Source organism: Meleagris gallopavo, chromosome 5 (genome assembly GCF_905368555.1).
Source record: "Meleagris gallopavo chromosome 5, MGAL_WU_HG_1.1, whole genome shotgun sequence".
NCBI classification, from domain to species: domain Eukaryota; kingdom Metazoa; phylum Chordata; class Aves; order Galliformes; family Phasianidae; genus Meleagris; species Meleagris gallopavo.
In genome coordinates, this window is record NC_139408.1 from 2,115,659 (window position 1) to 2,133,934 (window position 18,276).

An 18,276-nucleotide genomic window follows, 5' to 3' on the forward strand; every position below is an offset into this window, starting at 1 on the left:
TTAACTCTGATTTGGCTCTCAGTTCAGTTTGTGCCTTTTTCACAGACTCCCCACGTCCAACAAACCTTGGACAAATTCTTCTATCTAGTTCAGAACGCTCCATCTATTTTAGCAAAGCTGGTTATGCTCTATTCTTGAAGTGCTGTGATGATCAGGGCCACCACTGAGAATGCTTTTAACTGGAATTCTGGCAGATTTCTTTTCCAGGTTTTTGTCTGCGATGCTAAGATAGATTTTCATATATTATGAGGTGTGAAATAATAGGTTTTTTTGTTTGCTTCCATCCTCAAATACTCAATTTTTTTAAGATAAATACGCAGGAAAAACCAGTTTGCAAATACAAAGTTACTCAGTTTCATAATTCTACATTCTAGCATCTTTTTTTAATTCTCTCCCTTCTACTTTGCCATTTTTCATCTGCACATACATCAAAATGATGAAACAAGTCCTCACTCTAAAGATTTTATTTCTGCCTTTAAACATTACGCTCACTCACATTTGTAATGCTGTAATGATCATCCAGTATAACTCAAAATTCTTGATGGGTGAGATTCCTTTTCGTGTGCAAATTACAAATGGCAGTAAAATGAGTTTTGCCCTTCTTAAGATATTATATGATTTAGACTCAAACTTATGATTTAAATTAAAAGAAATATCTTTTATTATCATCATAATTGATTTCAAATCAAATTTGAAAATTTCAAATTCTGATTTCAGTATCCTCCTCAAAGTATATAGAAGGGTTATGTAGTCACTATAATAGACAAGAACACTGTAACATTCTGCTGCCTCATAAAGTGGCCAATACTCTTCAGTTTCTCATCTCTATAGTATGGTGTTTTGACTTTCTTCACTTCAGTGCATGAAGAAAAACAGTTAGCTGTTCAAGCAAATGCATTTTTGTCAAGACTTTGTGGGGCCGGAGCAAGGATAATATCAATTCACAACTGACTCGCAGTATCATTATAATTCAAAACTGATTCACAGTATCACAAGGATAATATCAACTCACAACATCAACTACATCTTTGGACTAAAATGTTTATATTAAAATGCAGAAAGGAAGCTCCCTCATCTCAAACACATAATTTTTTCTTATTATTAAAAAACAATATGATTACTTATAAGAGTTCAAAAAATAAAGACCTGAAGAACGATGAAGATAAAGAATCTCTTCCCGACTTGTTAAATTACTGCCCACGATAGACTTTATTTGATGATATTTGTAGTAGCTTCAAAAAGATGTTTGACTTACAGGTAATTGGTAAAAAAAGTAAAAGGTTTCTCAACTTCTTTAAGATTTTGTTGACTGTAGATACCACCTTCAGTACACCTAGACATACTTGAGCACTAAAAATATACCTTCAGCTGCACTTTCACAAGCCCTTTTGTATTGATTGTATTATCTTGAGCTGGTTTCAAACTGTGTATTCCTTATGGCAACTGGGGATGACCTGCACCTTGACAGTAAGCATAATATAAAAAAAAACTAAAAAGAATCATACTGTGGTTCAACTGAATAATGCAGATTTTGTACTCTTTTAAGTGTGGTTTGCATGTGTACTGTGATTTCAGTGCCTTGCTATATTACTCTGCTAAATCAGTGGCACCACGGGATGCCATGTAACATTAAGTCCGTATCGAACATGGGATCTCTACGTCTGAAATATCCAAAATAAAGCATTCAAAAAGTACGAGAGTCTGACAGAGTTGTAACAGTTATTCACCTCTTTGATATTGAGACTTAATCTGTTACTTGAGAATGGATGGGTTTGCTTCAACTTGAGTAATTTCACAGGGAGCTCTCTCCTGTTTCCCTTCTTGGCTGGGTGCTACCATCCTGATCTCTGCCTAACTGGAATTAGCCTTCATGTTGTGTGCAGAGGACAGGTAGACCATTCTAAGTTCCACATGAATCACAGTCTTTCATTTGACCGCAACATTTTTAGGCATACTATTAAAAAATGTCAGATTTGGAAACCTTTCATTTGACATTTATCTGAACAACCATAATGTAACTGTATGAAAATGTCAAAGGAGAATAAAGCTGTATTCTTATCTGTACAAATATCAAACGAATGGTTGTTTCCTCTGATATTTAGGGTCTGAAAGGGTAGAGGTCAAATGAGGTGCCTCCCCTCACGAAGGTTATGGTGGTGATGAACAGGATAGTTGAGAATTCTAAGGAAATAGCTCTCACCCATATCATGGGGCTTGTTGCCCTGAGAAACTCTAGGTAGTGACTCAAAGAGAATCCCAAGGTAGCTTTAATGCTTTGCCAACAAAACAGCTAATTCCTGCCTCCTGCCCCAAAGGCTGCTTGTCCCTGACAGTTGGTTTTGTGTTTTTGTTTATTTGGACTTTTCCTGTGAAGAATGCTTCCCTTTCTAGCTCCATTTTTCCCTTTTCTAAGTAAGAAAAGCTTGCTTGCTTCTCTCTTACTCTTTCAAACTTTACTCAAATATTTATCATGATACCGTGGCTTTGTACTCAAGCACACGCAGTCCAGATTTTCAGAGGTTCAGTAATTATTGGAAGCATGTTGTTTGAATTTCTTCCCATTTTTCAGTTTGAGAGTAAAAGCTAATTTTTTTGAAGAGGAAATAATGACTTTCTACATAGCTTTTTGCGTTAATAGAGCTACGAATATGCAAGTTTCTGCTGAAATTTATCATTATTTGAAAGTTATGTCAGTTTCCTCTTTGATGCTCATGATCTATAAGTGTTTAGATGTCTAATTCCTACTGACATAAATCTTCACTGTATAGCCAAGCAGAGCACTCTTCTGCAGCTCTAACAGTCATTCTCTCTGTAACCTTCTTTTATGCATCAATGTCATAAAACTTTAGGGGATATCCTGGTTGAACAAGTCTGGCATTTGTGGATTGTAACCACCAGTAGGGATACCAAGGTAGCTGTAACTTACGGTCCCTTTTATAAACCTCTTTTATATTATGGTTGTACTATTAGTTCAGAAAGTGAAAGTAAACAAGTGGCTCTTTCCCAAGCCTACTGATTCTAAATTATTTTAACAGTATTTACCCATTAGAAATAGTAAGACACCATTCTAATTCTAGAGTCAATGCATTACAAAGTCACCACTTCACAAGTCATACATTCAAACTCAAAAGAGATTCCTGAGATGACTGTTTTGCTGCCCTCACCATGTAAATGATACTGCCACACTAAGCCTTCTCCTGCAGTATCTGTTTTATCAGCAGATTTCTGTGGACTTCATGCTGTCAAATTGCCCTGTGATCTCCGTCAGGCCTACATTTAAGAGAAATCCTGACATATTTATTTCCAGAGCCTGTCTTTTGCATTGAGTGTCTCACAAGAGGACCACTGTGGGTTGTACCCACAACGTCAGTATGTATGTTGTGTCAGTACTGTTGTGGGTGACTGACAGTGGTGTGGATTTGCACACGATTTATCACACAGCCCTGCACTGAAATGCTGTCTGTGGATGTATGCTTTCCTTACTTCTCAGAATTTGGAGAAGGGAGATGAACCCAGGTATTCCAATTTCCTAGTGAGTGCTCAACTGATTAAACTACTAGTTATATTACAGATGAATTCTATTTGAATAGGGACAATAAAGATATAAATGAAAACATACAGATTCTGCAAGCCCCTCATAACTTCTGTACTTTTTGAAATTCATCTCGGGTACCACAGTAGAACAGAATTACTTCCCCAGCAATTTTTTGGTAAGCCACTTCATATTTAAGAAGAATGGCGTGTCATTAATCTAAAACGGTTACATTCATGACTGAAAGGATTTCCAGAATAGACAAAATTTGTTCATTGATATCTAAAAAGATCCAAAAGTCAGTTTGTCTATGAATGACACCATACCACTATAACAGCATCAGGCCAAAAGTTTATCATACATAAACGAACCATCCAAATTCTTCCTCTAAAGCATAAAAGAACTCTTAGTTTTGTAACCACTTGTAAATATGCAAATAATATTCCCTTATAAGATCTTAAATACATTGCCATGTGAAATGATTAACACTACTATAAATTTGGAAATGTTGAGATTCGCAATTCCAAGTGCTGTTTCTCTTACATACTCTAAATGCAGACTTTAAAATTTAAACATAGCAAGAAATGCTATTTCACAACATCTGCTTCAAGTACATTATGATACCAGAATGACATAATTGTGGTCTAAGAGCACAAACTAGAAAAGGGCCGCTTATTCCCACTGAAAACAAACAAACAAACAAACAAACAAACAAACAGAGAAACCCTTACAACTCATTCCTCCACTACCTGACTGGTAAATCAGTGTGCAATAAAATAAAAATACAAGTTAAATCAAGTTAAAATAATAAAATAAAAACCCTGGCTTGAACAATTGAATGACGAGAGAAGGGGAGAGGACGTGGGGGAAACACAGCAGACAACCCTGGGAAGTCCAAGGGAACATCATTTGTATGCCCTCATTTTACCTGTCCATTGCAGTATCCTAATAATGCCATAAATCTGAGAAGTCCTCTGTAGGCAGTTCCTTGGCAACGTTTTAGGAGATTTTGAGCTGAGAACACCTTCAACCCTTCCTTTCTCTCATATTTTCTTTGCCATTCACCTGCTAGAATTAGGATTCTTACTGCATTGCTGAGTCTTCATTGTCTGAAAAAGCATGAGACCCTCTAAATCTAAAACTTAAGTATTCAGTATCCTGAGCAGCAGGAGGACTCTCCCTGAAGGCAACAAGATGTAGCTTTCTTCTATGTTGCACATTGTCCAGGATGTGGATCCTCTGAGGATCCCTACTCCGTTAATTACCAGATCACAGGGTAACCTGAGTGTTAAGTAGAGCAAAGAATTCCACAATCTAAAATTTGATTTTGTAATGCTGCCTAATGATATCCAAGTCTGAATGCAATTTCTCTTGGTACTTTACATTATTATTTTTTTTTTTCTTAATTTTACTGAAATTTCACTCCTGCACAAGCAAGCTTAGATTCATTTGGTCTGTGAATATCCTGTATTAGTCTTTCCAAGCAAGCAGTGAGTAAAGATGACATAGAAGGGCCTAGAAATGGACTTGAGTTGTTTCTTCCCCTAAGATATATTAGTAAATTCAATATCTTTCTGTATTAAACTCTGCAAACATAGGAAGATGTGTGAAATGAACAGTGTGTGTATATAAGCATGATGGGTAAAGAGTGTTGATGTTGAACCTGAAAAGAAACTAAGGAAAGCATATGATGTGTGAAACATATGGCAATGCATATGTATGAAGTTTGGATCAGGATATGCATCACAAAATAGTAATAGTTTTTTATTCTGGGAGCAGAGAGTGATAAAGCAAAGGGGAATAAGAACTTCACACTAAAAACAAGAGAAGTTGGAATCTCCTTCCTCTTTGCTATTTGGCATTTCCTCTTGAGAGAAGCGGAGGAAGTATTTAAATATTTTATAACCTTCCTTATTGGAACATACATCTCTTTATTACATTTTTGGAAGCATGTGTTCTATTTGAAATCATTATGGATGTATAAATATTTTTAGGAGATGATTATTCTCTGTATGTAGGTGGAGAAGAACATCGAATTAGTGAGATCTTGCTTTCGTGGGTAACAGAGCAGCTGGCATTATCCCTCCTTTCCTCCGCCTCCTTAGCTAAGGGAAAACACCTCTCATCCTCAACTTTAATTCCCAGAATAAAATAAGAGATGGTTTAATGGTTTTTACTTCTCCCCTTCCATCTCCTTCAGGTAATACTAAAGTTTGTTTGCAATTCTTTCATCAGACCACTGCGAAAGCACAGGGAACAAAAAGGAATGGCACAGGGCTAACACAGAACTGTAGAAAGCAGAGAAAGAAAAGATCTAGATTACTTCCCTGACTATATTTTTCATTGGTTCTCAAAGACATTTATTTATGGTGATTCAAAAATGGCACCTGATCTTTTGTACCCTTTACACATGAGCATCCAAATTCAGGTGCTCATCAGGAGGGCCATCTCCTCTTTATCTAGTATATGAAGCATAGGTCACACCATTGTACGTACAATTGCCAAATGGAGCTCTGTGGCCTTACCCTTCAGTATTCACTGGTGCTGGAAATAAAAATATTAACCAGTGATGCTGACAAAAAGATTATATCCCCCAGTTCTTGTAAAATAGAAACGTACATTAAAGGAAGTTACTCAAGATCACTCTTTCATAAAGGCTGCAAAGACTTGTTTTTCCCTGCTCTATACAAAGATGTGGCCACAGAGCAATGAATAGCAACAGATACTGTGGTTCTAGTTTATCCAGCTGAAGCTTTGAAATCTTAAAATCACTTTTAAACAGAGGCATTCAACGAAGTTCAAATTTCATATTGCTCAAAAGTCTACTCATCTCTCCTCCCGCATACTGTTTTCCTGACTACATACCTTATTTGCTAATGTTTAAGTAACCAGATTTAATGGAACAATGCTGAACTATTGCACCTGAAAATCTGGCTCAGCATCTTCTTCAAGACATCAGTGCAAAAAGACAACTTCACCTTTTCCTAAAAGTCTGACTACTTTCTCTCATTTTTTACTCATGGATTAAAAAAAAAAAAAAGAGGACAAGTGTTTACACCTAAACAGAAAAAAAAAGAATTTGCCAGGGAATCCAAAAACTTGAGACAGGGTGAAAACAAAAGTAAAATATAATCAGGCAATAAACAGAATATCACTGTTCCATTATATTCAGCAAACTAATTTACTAGGAAATTATGACTAATAGGGTGAAGTATCTATGCTAAACTGGCCATGATTGACATTGCAGTGTATTTTCAAATTAAGAGGGCTAACAACGTAATTCAGGAAAGTGGAGAGAGCCACAAAATCATCATGATAGTCGAGTTCTTCATTGTAAACGAGCTAAAGAGATTTATCTCTAATTTGACAGACTTCAAACTACGTGCTGAGGTTTCTTTCTCATTTACTTTCAAAGGTTTAATATGAAATACAATATTTTAGAATGGATTCAGCTGTTAGAAAAAGGTGCAAAATAATATTTTATTCATCTAACGTACGCAGTTTTTACTTCGGCTCCTTATAATGATTTGGGGCAATATACAGATTTTTAATCAAGAGTCATGTTTGGAATTTTGAAAGATGCCACATTCACTGCTCTTCAAATTACATGCTTGTGTAGTAGCCATGGCAATCTGCAGATCGAGAGCTGCTTTAATAAGTGCTCTGAAGAGTCTCTAATGCTTGTGTGTTTGCCAACCCTTCCTGATTTCCCATCATTTCTCAGTTAGAAAGCAATAAAACTGAGGGATTCAAATTAAATAATCATCTTGGAGTTACTGTATGCTTTTTAGCAGCTTACTGGGCAAAGATGTAGTCCACACTTTTCATGTCTTTCATGCCTTTTTTAAACTAACAAGGCTGTTCATAGCATCCCATCTTTTCATTATGTCTTATCTCAGGTTAAATACAAAACAAAAAACTAAAAACCAGTCCAAACCTAAAAAAAGCAAGCCATATACAACAATTCAAACTACAGTACATAACTAATAAAAGTATGCTAATTGCCTGATTGCACTTCTTAATTTCTTTCCATGATGTATCACTTTGCCCAGCGTTACAAAAATACTTTACATTTCTCTATTTGTACAGCTCCCAGTACAACTGGAATTAAACACTCATTAAACCCTGATGTCATATAGAAACATTATTGCTGCCATCCATGCTCAACAAATACATCTGCTTAGAAGTAAGCATGTTGAATAACCAACAATATTTAATAAATCCCTGCCTTTTACTTAGCTAACACAACATACGCCACATTAAAATGACATTGATGTAAATCTGAAATGATCCTATTATCTGTAGTAGAATTCATCCATGCGGATGTGGATGTTTATAGAGAACACACAAAAAAAGTACAAAATTCACTGGGAAAACAACAAATGGGCGTTAGATCGGTCTGATAGATGTGAGTCAACTTTTAGGAATATGAAGCCCACTGATAATCCTGTACTACAATTTAGTTCGCTTTTAGAATACTTATTTACTGCCTTTCTGCAGATGCACAAGGTAATTAATTTGATTTTGATTAATACATTCTTTGTAAGCTCTCTGTACTAAAAAGTCGTGAACTGCAAAGTCTTAATTTCTTGAGATTTTGATTCCATACGATTTATCAGATTTGGGTACAAGAGCAAGCTGACTGCTTGCACTTTCTGGTCACTGGAATCTAATTATGAAATATGTACATGCAGAACATTCCAAAATAGCATAGCTGTCGCTATGACTGCATGTCACTTTTGTCTCTGTATCGTTGGTTTTAGAAACATTACACAAAATGAATTGCATCAATCTTTTGTTTCCTTTCCTATCTTTTTTTTTTTTTTTTTTTTTTTTAAGGCAGCCCAGGAAGTTCCTGATGGAGTTGAGATGGAGCAGTAAATACAGATTTTCCTGAGTATCCCACAGACACGTAAGCCATTTGGTTCATATGTGGGTGGTCTTTGACTTATTCATCGAGATCTGTTATAGACTCTCTAACACATCCAACCCAATTAGACAGATGCACAGTGTGGTCTTTACAAAATACCATTCAGCCTTGTATCTTGCAACAAGCAATTACAAGTCATCTTCAGGGCATTGATTTATCTCTCATTGCCCTACCAATTTAATGACCTTATGATTTATACTGATTATGGAAGTCTCTACTTGGCAAGCAAAGTAATTATCCATCAATCTTAAATTCTTTAAGGGAAGAAAATGTTTATTTTCTGTCTGCATAATAAGTTTTATGTCATTTTTAATGTCATGACTCCCACATGCATTGAAGATATATGTAGTGACTCCTAATGTCTCACAGAATGCCAACTGAAAATGCAATTTGACAACAGGATTAGCTTCTATTGTCTGAATACTTGGCATTATATAATAAAGATGGTTAAGTCCTCTGCTTGGAAACTCATAGATTATCCTCACGCAAAATGATGGACAAATATCTATGGTCCAGTCATGACGCCCTATAGAAAACCCCAAGTGAGAAAAATAGCAGATTTTATTTTAGTACATTTAAGTATCACTTCTAGACATAGAGATTGAAGATCATCTGCATGGACCATACCTCAGCACAAAGGGGTGAAGCAAATGACCTCTCATTGTCTCTCTGTTACTGACTTTTTAAAGTTGTTTGATTTAGCACAAGGTTTCCAGCACTGTGTGTATTTATTTACTTTGAAAGAAAATGGGCTTTATTTGACTGCAAATAGAAAAACAACAACAACAACAACAAAAAACAAAAAAAAAACAAAACAAAACAAAACAAAAACAACAAAACCCTGAGCCTAGTTGCCTCATTTTCCAGACTAAAATGTTCTACTTGGTCTTCTACAGAGCTCATATGATTTTTTTTATATTTTTATTTTCTATTTTTAAACTGTCAAGTTCCTTATGAGTTGAAGCATTCTCAAAGCCTTAATATTAGGGGGAGGCTAATATCCAAGGAGAGGGACTGAGGATTACAGATATGCCAGTGACTCCCCCAAACCCCACTTCTCTGCCCTGCTCCTCAAAGTGCAATCACAAACAGGAGATCCAATCACTGCTTATTGAGATGTTTTCATTATGTCCTCCCAAGCTGTACAGACTGATCTCTGATGTGTCCTCATCAACAGTCTTTGTATTTTAAGACCCATGGTATAGCAGACGTGTAAGATGACAAAGTCCTTTGCACATATTTTAAGTTTGATAAGAAGATTCACTATTCACAAAAGTTAGTGTGGATGGAAGTGATGGTTGAGGTTGGACACAGACATGAAGAGAGTAAGTTTCCAATGTGTACAGCACATATCACCAGTGATACAGATGGCTTACCACACCTTTCACTACACACAAAAGCTTCTTTTTTCTTCCTTAGAAAAAAAACACTTTTTTGCCTCCCTCCCCACTTTTTTCTAATCTGAAGTTGTTTTTAATTAGGAATGAAACTAATGCAAAATTTACAATCATAACCACTTCCTTCCATGCAAGATCATTGAAGTTAAAAAATAAATAAATAAATAAATGAAAAACCATCACCACACACGCAAAAAAAGTATATATATATAAACAAAAACAACATTGCAGGTTTTTCCTCACATTCTTACCACTACCAATTTCAAATATCTAAGCAACTCCACAGGAAGTAATATAGATAGATTTGTATCCACACTACTTAAAATTATTCATACTTAAGTATGGATGCTTACATGCAATGTAAGTAGCATCCATACCTCTCTTTTACGTTAGACTGTACATGATTCAGAATGCCTAACTTCTGGCTCTAGCTATCTTCTTATCCCCAAATGATGCTCTGTTGCCATAATCATTATTGTACACTTTAAAGTTTTCAAAGCGTATGTAATGATGCAGATTATCTGAGAGTTTGATTTCTTAGCCCCAGATGGAGGGACTGGCACGAGGGTGTATAGAATCACAGAATAATTAAGGTTGGAAAAGGCTACTAAGATCATCGCCCAGCCCCAACCCATCCCCATTGACCACATCCCTCAGTGTCACATCTCCATGGCTCTTGAACACCCCCAGAAATGGTGACACCACCATCTCCCTGGGCAGCCTGTGCCAATGCCTCACCACTCTGAGAAGACATTTTTTTCTAATATCCAACCTGAACTTCCCCTGGCACAACATGCAGTCACTACCTCTTGCCCTATTGCATGTGAGAGTGCTAAATGTTCTGAGATAGGTTTTTAAAAGACTCTGTAGTTAGAGGAAGTTAATTTTTATGGATTGCCATTCATTGTAGTTCTTGGAAGCACTCCAACACCAGTTTTGCAATAATTTGAAATAAACCAAGGAACCTCCTTCCTGGCCATCTTTAGTAGTTTAGATACGCTTTGTAATAGGGCACGAAATACAAATAGCACATATCTCAATTAAGCGATTTTTACTTTCTATTTATATCCTAAGTGTACACTGTGAAACAGCATCTACCTCCAAGAAGATATTGCAGTGTTGAGAAAAACAGCTTTCAATCAGGCCCAAAGGAAGTACAGAAACATATACTACAAAACAACAAATAAGAGGAGATTGAAACGCAAAAACAGGAGCACCGTAAATCAGATTCAGTTTTACGGAATTAAATGTCACCAAATAACCTATATAGAAATTTCAAGCAAACTTGTTTGTTCATGTAAAATTTACAGATTTCATTTAGTATTTGGGATTATGGCATAAAAGTATGGAAAAATAATATAAAATATAGGAAGCTGACTGATTTCAAGCAGCAGTGTTAATGGGGAACCTTTCTAATCAGAGCTTTTTCCCACACAGCCTAATTGTCTGAATATTTGTCTCATTGATCCAGTTTAAACGTGAAAACTTCAGTGGCTATTTAATAAACTTTCATTTCAATACAATCAAATGCAAGGTGATGTGTATCACAGAATCACCGAGGTTGGAAAAGACCTTCAAGATTATCCAGTCCAACCATCCACCTATCACCAATAGCACTCATTAAACCATGTCCCTCAACACAAAATCCAAACATTCCTTGAACACCTCCAGGGTCGGTGACTCCACTATCTCCTTGGGCAGCACATAATCTAGGAAACTTAAAATATAATTCTAATTTTTTTTTTTCATTAAATACTCAAATGTATCCTATACCTGAACTCAGTCTTTAATGCATACTTTCTTTAAATGCACAAATTCAATGCAGTTTACAGCATCCTGAAATTGCTTTTTCTATCTGCATTTGTAATTCCTTCCAATTGTTTTTCGTACACTGTAGATAAATTCCAGTGAACGTTCTTGAGACCTTGATTTTAGATATAAGCTGGAAAGATAAATTCTGGAAAAATAAGCACATAACCATATTTGCAAAATCATTCAGCTAGCCTAACTTTCCTGCTTACCTTCTTTCTACATAACTGTATTGTATTTGGTCTTTCTAGGGACTTACCACTTGATATCTAGAAGCATCTACTTGCAAACAGAATTTTTCAAGTTATTGGATCACACTATAAAACAATTCTGAAAGATTTGTTTGGACCTGGCACACGAGGCAGATTCCCTTACCAAAAAAGGGATGACCAAAGAGAGAAAGGAAAACCTCATGGGACTTAGAAACATTTCTGGGATCTGCATGGTGACTCAGCAGGTATCAGAACTGACTGAAAAGTTAAGCATATCTCAGGTATGCGGTCTTTTCAAACGCTCATGAGGAGAGGAAGGAAAAATACAAATGATATATTTCACCTTAATCAATTATTTCCCTAACGTTTATCTGTGTTTTGTAGAATACAATGAAGTAGCACACAGAAGGCACAAAAACTAGGAAAACTGCAATATGCTTTTCCTGGGGATTTTTATGTTGTTTTTTAGTGCTAATGAAATTCCAGCTACTTACTGTTTCAAAGTATTTTAACATGAAAAATACAAGAAAGTTTGGTTATGTCGGAAATGTCAGGGCCTTTGGGAAGAAAACATGGAAAACAGATGTTTGTTGTTTAAGGTTACAATGTAATTAAGCCAATGGGACTAATATTACTTACATGTCGTTACTTAAGAAGCAGCTGTTCCTCCCACCTCCTGATTCACTGATTGGATCCTGTGTATTTTCCACCCCCATAACACTGTCTCCTTGTCAGCATAAGCTTCTTCTCTCTAGTAAATTGAAAGCGAAGTTCATTCTCAAAGCCTCAATGAATGGAGACTGCTAAAGGTATTGTCTTTACCCTTGTATGTAATATTAGGAGTTCGGTTGTGTTCTGTTTGTTTTGCCTGATCAGAAATTTAGCCCATCTTATAGTTAGAAAGGAAACACAATACTGTATAGGAGGCTCATATTGTTTTACAGAAAATCACAATAGGATCTAGAAAAAGTGAAATGTTGCTCTAGTAGAGTCCAGGAGAAGATCAAGTAAACAACTCTAGAATGTTTATGATAAGAAAATATATAGTAATGCCATTTCTTGAAAATGAATGGAAAAAACAGGGTATTGGTAGAGATGGCAACAGCATCAAGAAAAGGCTTGTAGCACATGAATGGAAAAGGCAAGCTTGAGGAGCCTACAAATAACCAGTCTGTACCCAATTTGTCATTTGGCTTTGATTCAAAGTTTGATAATGACCAGCACCAGAAGAGATCTGTAAGTTATAACGCTTAATCATTAAAAAAGAGAAACAAAGACAATTCAGAGGTATTTCATGAATTCCCATATAAATCCTACTTATGATGTTGACAGGTTTGACTTGAATACTCTTGAAGTATGTGCAGATAGACAATTTATAAAAGTCTTATAAAAATCTAGAATACGGATGACAAAGTATAATGGAAATTTCTGTGACCACAGGTGATAGAAGGAAGAGCTGTTTTCTTTGATTTAAGGAGCATATTCTTTTGATGCATTGTTGTAGGCACTGATGTTGCTGTCATTACAGAATCTAAATGGCAGCATAGGACAGGGCACTGCAAAGAGAATGAAGCGAGTAGAGTGTATTCCAGGAGATCTGTCCAGTAGAGTGGGGTTTTTAGAAAGAGGCGTTGAGTATCAAGCACAGTGGAGGAAACAAAGGGACACATTTAACTTCATTTTCTGACCTTCCTCATTCTGGGGAAAGTTGTGGATATTAGTAACTTTAAGGTTGTGTTTGAGTCACATACTCAAAATATGATATGAAGTACTTCAACAAGAAGTGCCATCTTTGTGCTGAATACGTAGTAGTGGAGTTCCAAGTGAGGTCAGGACCTGGTACTTAGAATACAAATTTTCAGAAGAAATTGCAAATATGTAAATGCTTTGAATTTGCAAGTACAATCTGTTCTTTCAACTCATTAGCTCATACTTTATGCCCTGCCAAATTGCCAATTACAATACTCCAAAAGATACAGTCTTAAAAGTGACATTCATAACAATAGATTAATGCCAAGTTTTTTAATATCAACTGAAAGATATGGGCAGCTTGGGTTGAAGGAGATAATGAGCCAGAAGACTTGGGGTTATCTGTTTGGATACCACTTTTTTGGTTCTGTTTAATTTTTGGTTTGTGTTGCTCTAAATACCACAGACCAGAATCTTTTCAATGGTGATTTTGTACTATGTAAAATGCACTATGGAGCTCTCTTAGGGGAACTCCATTTTTTTCTCATTAGGCTGAGACACTTAAACCATGATTTGCAAGGATGCTGAGCAGCCTTGATTTCCCAAGATTGCAATGAAAGTGTCAGGTTTTTTGACATTTCTTTTGTACATTTTTCAGATCACCAATAAGCTGAGTATGTTACCTCTTATCTCTCTGAAGCAAAACTGAGGAATGTAGCATTCTTTGAAAAAAATGCTCAACTCTGGGCCTATCTCATGCTCTCACCAAATTGCAAAACGCTCATTGATTTTGGTATTCAACATTTAGCTGTTGAATCCAGGATATTTATTTTGTTAGAAACAAAGAACACGCAACAACAGCTTTGCAGCCAACATGAACGCATATTTTTGGTTCATAAGAAACAGTCCTTTGTAGACAGAATACCATGGTGCTTCCCTACAGTAGTTGACAAGAATTCGCTCTACAAATTCCTCTAAGCATTTATAACAGTGTTTATATCCATGCACATACTGGGGTTTACAATGTCATGAAAATGTAATCAAACCACTTAGCTGCAAAATCCCACTGAAGTTAACAAAGCTGCATATACCTGTACTTTCTGCAGACCTGGCTAAAGGATTTATTTCTAAGACCTGATACAGTGACCTCTGAATTCAGTAAAATGTTCAGAATAAAATAACTGGAATGTATCCAAACCATATAGGCGGAAGGAAAGGATATTTGCCATTCCAAGCATCAGAAAAATACTGGATGTGAGAGATTCCCAGTGATGAAGAGTGCTGGTGAAGCTTCTTTTACCCACACCACTGAATCACCCCTACGTCAGGCTCCATCTGTAGAATCCTTACATCGATATTCTAGGGCTCTGTGTTATCTTTTTATTTATTTTTAAGCTTTTGCCTTTCTTTTAAAACTGCAGGAGAAAGGGGAAGTCTCAGAAGTCTGATTTCATCCAGGTACTACCAAAGTGGTTTTTTACTTATGAGAAGGGACAGAAATAGGAGGACTCTTTTGAAGGAGCGGAAATGTAAACTCAAAATGAGTTTACTTGAATTTCAGATGGTAAAATTACATGTGGAGAACTGAACATTTCCTATGAAATCAGGAAATCATCTGAAGTCATTTTTTTCTTTAAGAACACTGAATGTCCAAGAGACTTGTCAAGCTTACAACAATTTAACCACCATAAGTCCACACTGTACTTAAAAATTTTTATGCTGAAAGTTGTCTAAGTCCAAAACTCTGCTGGAATAATGGATCTTTCCTTCGTGAAGACTTATAGTAACTGAACCAACCATCTGACTGCTCATTTGTGCAGAGAGATAGAAAACACAGTAGGCAGTAAGTGATGTAGTAAAAAATAAGCAGTTATTGAAACAGAGTTGTACGTGATGTGAAATGCTCATGGTTTACTTTGTTCACATTTGTGCTATCAAAACGCCTGAACAATCACTGTAAATATATCCTAACAGGAAAAGATGCTAACAAAACCTTCAGAAGAGCTGAATGTTCTGATATCCTTTAGTCAGTTCAAGGGAGTGGTAGTGCAGATGGTTAATACGTAAGCTTCTCAAGTCTAGCAGTGTTGCCTCAATACAATTTAGCAGAGAAAATTGCATCATCACTGCAATTCATGCAGTCCACTAACCTTACCAACCAGTACAATGGTTTTGCAGAACAAATGATTCAAAACAGAATACAACTTTTGCTTAATGTACCACTGTATAAATGTTTCTGACTAAAAAGTTTGTTGATTCTCAGCAACATCACCAACCGATATATTTTATATACAGAAATATTTTAAATGTAGTACTGGAAGCTATCTTTCTTACAGCCAAAATGTAATAATGATTTCTATTAGCAAGTTAAGCCTTGATGCAGTCCCATAAGATACTATCACTACGTATTTACGCATGAGAGACTCTATCATAGTCTTAAGTGTAAGCTATTTCTGCAAGTTCTCTAAGAGAGCTAAAAATAATTAATCGTCAGAAGAATTTTCTTTTTTTTTGGCAATTGACTATTTAAAGAAAAATCCATGTAATATGTGGGTAACACTAGGTTCTTTGCTTGGCTTGTGGATTTAGGCTTAAATTCTGACGAATTTTTAAATTCCTGTTTATTTAAAATATACCCCAAGACCTATTTCTAGAACATACCACACAAAATCTGTTCGTTTCCTCACAGTTCCTACAGTTCATAATTGAGAAAGAATAGTTAAAGCATACAATTATTTGAATTCCATGATATAGGAAGAGATGAAAGATGGAAGAATAAGTGAGAGGAAAACCAAAGAATTAACACAAAGGGTCAGATTATGTTAAGTTAAAAGTAAAAGCCATCAAAGGGAAAATGTCCTGTGCTGAAATAAAAATGATAGAAGATAATTAGGAAAGCTATCGCATGAGTATTTTAATAAGACATGCAACTGGAAATAAAATTATAAAGATGTAGAGAAAAATGACTGAGGTAAAATAATAATAATGAGAGATAAGCCTGCAATGCTTCCAGAAAGTACAGGCGGAGTACAAAGAAATAGGAAGTGGAAATGCAGTTATGTGCCAGCTATTAGCAAAGAAAGCAATGAAAATTATGACCCAGACTGTGGATAACGGAACAACAACGATTTCCAGATAATAAACATTGTCAGAAGCTAAAGAAATTAGGTAGGGAGAAGAAGCAAAGCTGAGCATGTGTTTCACTTCTGCATGCAACAGGATAAAATGACTAAATGAAACATTAAAAGTGTGTAGCACTGAGCAACAGAAGACCAATGATCACTAAACATGTTTTGTGGGCTTCTGCAACATGGGTTTAAATTGTAATCTCCTCAAGAAGAAACACAGCTTTATTAACAAATATGCTATTAATCATAAACTATCTGGCAAAACATATTCCTGCATTTCATATATCACTCTTCACCTTGACCACTGTTTCCTGCCCTTTGTAACAAAATTTATTGTCTCTTGTGCTGTGGCAATCTGAAGCATTTATATAACTATGCTACAGATTCATTCAATTATTTTTTTTCAGGGTAAATAACACAGCAGAAAGCCCTGGAGGAGTTTTTCTAACCGAGGTCACTCCATGTGCAGGAGAGCTGGCACAACCAGAACAGTGGCACAGGATCAGGAATGAGTGCACAGGAACAGAAACATCTAAAAACTGACTGTTTGACTTAAGGAAACAAAGAATCATATCTGAGTGTGCAGGGAGGAAGGCTATCTATGAAGCAGAAATTTTGAAAAAGCACTATGATACTCATGCTCATAGTTTTCAAGTGGGACTATAATGCCACCATAACTCACCCAAATGAAAGCAAAAAAAGAATCTCTGGCATGTCACAGAAATACTAGGGGAAAAAGGAAACATTTCTTCTTTTACATTGCCACCAGTGAACATGGAAGTATGGCTCTTGAAATTCCTTTCTTATGCATAGAAGCGAATAAACAAAAGAAAGGACATCCTTTGATTCTTAGAATTTATTTGCCTTGAACATAGAGAAGAGAGATAATAGTTTTTTTTCTCCTTTTTTGTGAGTGAAAGCACATCTGGGAAGTTACATCTATAGAACAAAATAATGCACCATGGAAAGAAAAATCCTCTAGATATACATATGTGGTAAATAAAGCAAAGTGTCAACTGAAGATACAGTGAGAAAATTAGCTCAGCTTTTCTGAAAGGATGATTAGTTATTTGCTGTGTTGGGTTTGATTGGAACACTCTTCAAAATCTTTTAAAATATAAATAATGTATAAATAAAGGAAATATATAAAAGAAAAAATTATATATATATAAATAATATGAAGAGTTGTGTGAGATGTGAACGCTGGAAGCACGCATAAGGGAAAATATGGATTCTTTGAGCACTACCAACAAAGGAAATTCTGATAATGTTCCTTACCATCACTAAAACTTTTGACATAACCTTTGTCCATTTAAAGCATGCTGACTTCTCATTCCTGCCCTTATATTATTTCCCCTCTTCTCCTGGTATTTACATATTTACACATCCACACTGTGAACCAGAGTGGGAAACTGAGCCCACTGACAAGTAACCCCTCAGAGAAAGACATGTTTTAGACTTGGTTGAGTTTCATAGCCCTCTTACACCTTTAGCTGCACAGCTAGCTGCCCTCGCATACTCAAAAAGTAGGGAGGAATTAGCAGCCAGAGAATAGACTATTAAACAAGCACTACTGCTG

At 35.9% G+C, this 18,276-nt stretch overlaps 1 long non-coding RNA gene across 1 annotated transcript in view; it reads right to left on the minus strand.

The window, feature by feature from the left end:
- The window catches only part of LOC146544206 (uncharacterized), a 107,709-nt gene that overhangs the window by 13,360 nt on the left and 76,073 nt on the right, over positions 1-18,276 (minus strand). The window lies entirely within an intron of this gene.